Source organism: Adiantum capillus-veneris, chromosome 9, assembly GCF_014529385.1.
Source record: "Adiantum capillus-veneris isolate H3 chromosome 9, ASM1452938v2, whole genome shotgun sequence".
Lineage (NCBI taxonomy): Eukaryota > Viridiplantae > Streptophyta > Polypodiopsida > Polypodiales > Pteridaceae > Adiantum > Adiantum capillus-veneris.
In genome coordinates, this window is record NC_140939.1 from 68836439 (window position 1) to 68842784 (window position 6346).

The window sequence follows — 6346 nt, forward strand, 5'->3', positions numbered from 1 at the left end:
ACACAAAATTATCAATCCGTGGATTGGCAACCCGTCTAGGGCATGGAAGCACGAGCATCGGATGAATAGAATAAGAGGATTCATAAGTATGCTCATCCAATGCAGTAGAGGTTAGTCATTAAATCACTAACTCTAATCACATCATTAATCAAGCATGACCTACACTCATTAAGCTCATCAAAGTCCAACTTACCATAGACTAGAAACCCAAAGTACACTAATGATAAGCACACACTAATTGCAATGGTGTTGGCCTCTCCAATCACCACATGCCAATCAAGGCACTTCATCAAAAGCTACACAGAGAAAGTGAATGGTGCTAGAGTTTCATAAAGCCTATCCATACACAAGTAAACAATAGAGCACACACACTAATTACAAGATTAAGAACCAACTTAATCAACCTAATTAGTGATGTTAAATATCACAAATTGAGTGCTTATAGAAGGATAGGAGTGGTTAATAGCAAGAGGTCATCACAAATACTCAAATCTAGAATATGAGAAATGTGAAACTACTTCATGACATAATGAATAGAGAAGAAGTAGACTAATGAGAAAGTAGAGATTAGATTAAGAATGGTTCTCTAATTACAATGGATTAGCACTAGCCTCTTAAGCATGGGCATTAAGCTCAAGGCTAGGCCATCCATAGAGTGAATACTCAAGAGAGAGAGAGAGCTCTCAAAAGTGGATCCTCAAGAGTGGGTACTCAAGAATGAAGCCTTCTTGCATAAAGGCTTCCTTTTAAAGGCTTTTACCACAATCCCTTCTACTATGGGTTTAAGTTTGAGCCCTCTAGCTAGCATATACAACTTTGGAACTCCCAATGAGCCCAAGACTTATACAAAGTGAGTTGGAAATATTATGCACAACCATAGCATATCTCCCGCTTGATGCATAACCGGTAGCCTGTGTTAGCCGCTGCTAACATTTACCCCTTCCTAATTTGGCGCATGTCCTCGTGTGTCGGTGAAGCAAATCACAATGACATGGTAGAAAGCAAGTCCAGGGAAGAATATTGAGCTGCAAATCATAAGAACAAGTAATGAGCATCAAAAGCCCACGAGGATAAAAATATGAAGTACAATGAACAATCATGCAAAGTGAATTTTTTGCTTCTAAAAGATGGGTGTATCATAGTTAAAAACTAGACAACATAAAGCAAAAAAACACCTTACTCTGTGAAGATTAAACCACTTGAAATCTTAGTTTTATGCATGAAACACAAGCAATCAATTAAGACCCTAAGCTAATGCAAGGTCATGAACCTATTAGCCTAAAAACTATGTGACCAATATTAAGAGATCATTCAAGTCTATCATGTCTACGGAATATAAAAAAGCTCCTAATCTATTAGTACATTGTCAAAGATTTTTGAAGCTCATGGAAGTTTTGGTTTTGTTGTTCATTGAAAAAAGTAAATCACAACACAAGGCTATCACCCCAAGGAAAGTTTAGGTGCGAGTCTTGGCTTCTTGAACCCTCAAGAAGGTGTTCCAAGAATCTACTAGCCAACCAAGGTGATGGCTAACCCCTATCAGCCCAGGGCATCGATTTAGGGCCTTGACCAAGTGAACCAAGGTGATTTCCCTCGCCTGCCAAGTTCCAATAAGGCGCTAGTCCTCACAAGACACAAGATAACATAGAAATTTTCTTTTCATGTGTCTAGTAGCGGTTTTGCTACTTTTTTGGACACTTTTTTGCTTCATTGTTTTATTTTTTTTAGCACTTTTTTATTTCTTGCAATATGAGATGTTTATGGAAATTGGATTAAAGGACTAAAGCCTAATCATAGCCCTAGGTCATGTTAAAAAATAATGGAGTATTAAGACTATCACTAAGAGTCTAGGACTAATGAGCAATGAATCTACATTAACCTAAGTTCAAAGCCAATTACATATGATTAGCACACATAAAATCTAATTTTTTGATGAGTTAATGTTCATGAAGCAAAGTGTTGAAACTCTAGTATGCCTAGCTTTTGAACATGAAAGAACCATAGCTTAGAAGGAAAAATTACTTAAGCCAAGCATAGAGAATGGAGAGATAAAAAAAAGAGAAAAATCATGGAAGGATTACACCTATTCATGCTCTTTTGAACATCCTTGAGCAAGCATCCCCTTTATAGAGAGAAGTCTCTTGATCTTTTTATTACAATCCAAGCTGATTGAAGTTAAGTGTAAACACAAGCTCCAAAGGCCTTTCATTGAAAGACACACAAAAAAAACATTAATGAAAACCTAAAGCTAGGGTCTTGCATACCCGAATTTGCCAAAGGGAAACAACCCGAAGGAAAAATGTGCCTTTGGTTATGCACATGATGCTCTTTGTAGCAAATTTATGCATACACAACAACAATGAGAGAGATAAAATGCTTCTACATAAGCAAATTTTGCAATTCAAAGTCCTCTCATGCACGATTCAAAAGTTGATTAATTGTTAGCTCACTTGAAAGATGGAATTTAAAACAAGCCAAAAGATAGAAATAATGCAACTTTGATGAAATGAAGTGGCTCTTAAAAGCCAAATTTTGCAATTTAAAAGCTCCAAACAACAAGGTCGCTAACAACTAGCTCATATGAAATTTTACATTTTTTGAGCAATTTATGAGCTAAGATGACTGCAACTTGATGAAATGAAAATGAATGGCTCTCAATAGCCAAATTTTGTACTTGAAAGCTCTCCAAAAAATTAGCTAAACACTAGCTCAATTGAAAACATTTTCACTTTAGACAAAACTATGAGCTAGCATGTATACAACTTTTAATCCAAAGAATTGGAATGGCTCTAGTTACCCAAGTTTTGCAATATTTTGCAATGATGACCCCTTCTTGGATCAATGAAATCACACACTTTTCCACAAACCTTCAAAACAACGCAAATCATTAGTGCTCTTAAGCATTTGGAAAATCAACACAAACACTAAAAAAATGCACGATCAACCACAACCCCAAAAGTTTTAATGTTCACTCTTAGCCATCAAACAAGCTCAATCTTAGTGCTTTGCAATCACATGATCATTCAACACGAGCACTAAAAGAATTCACAAGTCAAATTTTAATTCTTTGTTTTGGCCAAAGAAAGCTCAGTGCTATGCAAGGATTTTTCATTTAAATCAAACACTAAAAATGTACAATCAATGCCAAGCCCAAACACAAAGTGCCTCAGCGAAGTGGTCAGTGGTTGCTCTAAAAAGCAAAAGCGACATGTATATCACAAAGAATTTTTCTTTGGGGTAACTGAAACTATAAATCAAATCGAGCATTAGAAGAGTGCAGAAGCCAAAGACACATGTGCAATGAAGTTTGTTTAGGCATTGAAATGCTCACACAATCATCACACAATTTGATGCTCACATTGTTACTCATACATAGCAAACTAGAGTAAGAAAAATAATGCACTCAAGATGTTTGCAACTCGTGACGCATAGCTATTGATAGCCAAATTTTCAATTTATTTATTATTTATCCCCTTTGATGGCTTATGCAACCTTCAAAATCATGTTCATTTTTTAGTACTAAAAGTTTTTTATATAACCCAAACTCTAAAACGATCATGGCTATCACAATCTTACCTTGTTAACACATTCCATGAGAAAATGTTTTTCTCATTACAAATCATTGCCATGAAATGCACAAATTTGATCTCTCCTCCTTTCATTAGCATATCCTATCAAAGAAGGTAAGAGGAAGAAAATATCGACTCTAAAGAAATTGGGTCATTTTCATGAGCTTGATTTTTACCAATTGATATTCAACAAGCACATCGTAGGCATTCGACATCATTCGACAATGTGCTTTCAAATTTTTTCAGCAAGCACAACTCTTAAAACAAATGCTCATTTTCACGCCCAAGACTTTGCAAGATGATGATAGACTTTTTTGGATGCAGAGAAGGGTGAGAATGCTCTTTAAAGGAAGCCTTAACGTAATAACATTTCCCATTTTTATTTTTATTTTTTTGTCGTCGAGATGACTGCGAGTCTGCGACTGTCTATGTCTGAAGATGTGTGTGTGTGTGTGTGTGTGTGTGTGTGTGTGTGTGTGTGTGTGTGTGTGTGTGTGTGTGTTGTTGGCACCTCAAAAACGACAATGCAATTGGTAATTTAGTGTGTGTCTGGGGTGCGCCAACTGCAGGCATTGGAGGTGTAGGGCTAGATGAGCTGGCACGGGGCGGGAGTTGCGGCACAACATGTGTGTGTGTGTGTGTGTGTGTGTGTGTGTGTGTGTGTGTGTGTGTGTGTGTGTGTGTGTGTGTGTGGCGGTCCTATGTCGAGCCAAAGGCGGCAGAAGCAAGTCAGCAAGCGTGAACGAGCCAAGTGCAAGATGATCGATAGCTGAGAGCTGAAGGATCGCGATTCTTGCAAGTCAAGCTCGGAACCTTTGAAAAAGGGGTGCGTGTGTGTGGTTGACGGGCTGCACGTAGTGGGGCCAGTTTTGTAGATGTTTTGGGGTAGCGCCTTTTGAGGCGGGGCAAGATGGTGGGGCCGGTGAGGAATGCGCCTTGAAGGCATGCCATATTGTGCTGAGGTGGGGCCATCGTGGGCACAAACAAATGATTGGTGGAGTCTGTAGCAAAAAAGGAGGGCATTGAAGGCCGGAATCTACGCGCGCAAGAGAGACGAATCCAGCTTTATTGAGCATGTGTGTGTGTGTGTGTGTGTGGCTCAGCAGATCATGAGGCACGCCGTGCCAACATGTACTGATTTTTCTTTTTAATATTTTTTTAATAAAAAATTCTATTATGGGCTTGTTCCCATGGTCAACAAGACAAGAACATGAAGTCTATGTTTATGAGATGTGCCTTCAAAGAGCCTAGAATGGCACAATACCAATGCTCGCTAACATCATGAATGAACATATTGTTTAGCAATCAATGATGTTTCTGACATTATAATAAAAATCAAAGTGTCAAGCATTACCGATTTTCTTTGATAAAAAAATGCTCAGTTGTGTATTTGTAATTAGAATTGCATGTTTGATGTTTTCAATCATGTACCAAGGAATCCCATAATTCGACTTAAATTCGATTAAACTCCAGCCCATCTTGGCTTCTCATGTCATACCAGCGTGTAACGAGTACACAAATCTCCTCATTAACCCAAATCCAATTTGTAATCAAATCTTCCATTGATCATTTTTTCAATCTCAAATCATTCATATCCAATAGGACTTGTCATTTGGTTGTTGTGATTACACATACTTGATTTTGGCATTGGCAAATGCACGTATAATTGAAATTCTTACCATTTCCAATCAAATAGACATACACGACAATGGTACTACACAAAACCATCCCTAATTGAATATCAATTGAGTCATCAATGATGCACACACCAATCTTTTGTTGGTCTACTAATCATCACAATTGGTGACCGAGACCAATCATTCAACCCTAATTTGAATATCTAATGCCATTGAATAGGCACACACACCCAAATTTAGACCGAAAGTATATGCAAAAATTCCATCAATTTCTCATTGAAATGCACAAATTACAAACTCGATCAAGCATAAATGAATGGATGCATACTTAATTTCTCAAAAATTAACACCATTTTGACCGAATCAAGCAATGCACACACTCAAAAATTAAGCATGAAAGATCAGATTTGGCTCAATTGGCACTGCATTTAGGCTTACACCTAATGATTGCACACACTTTTCATGCACATTTCACAATCAAAAATCATTTGGGGTGTCCCAATTGACCATCAATCATTGAAAATCAAGTGGTCTTGGATGGGCACACACACTCAATCTTTGCCCAATTTTTTGACATTTAAGCTTATTAAATGATTGAAATAGCCTAGCATACACATCAAGTACATGATTTCATACTCACATATCATCAATTCGCTAACTTTCTATGCATGCACACACTCAAGATAAGGTGCACATACACTTGAATTTTTTGATAGTTTTTTTTCCCTCTTTGGTGCATTACACACACAATGATTCTTATACACACACATGAATTCTTGTTGCAAATCAAGCTTAATCTTGACACAAACATCATTCATTAGTCAAAATTGACTATCAATTTCATTCCAAAACAATCAAATTAGGTGCAAAGTGTAGGTCAATTGATTTACACACCTAATTTTAGCAATAAATTAGCAACACATTGGAATCAAATTAAACACCCAAAAATTTAAATGGAGTCTGTTAATGCACTTACAATAATCGATTGCATCCAAGCTAATCCTTGCTCCACGTGATGATTCCATCATGCACACACATGTGCAGCTCTTCCAAATCATCCCAAAAATTAACCATTATAGACCAAAAATCAAACACTCAAATCATCAAATTACGCAACAACACAATTAACTTGATAAAAGT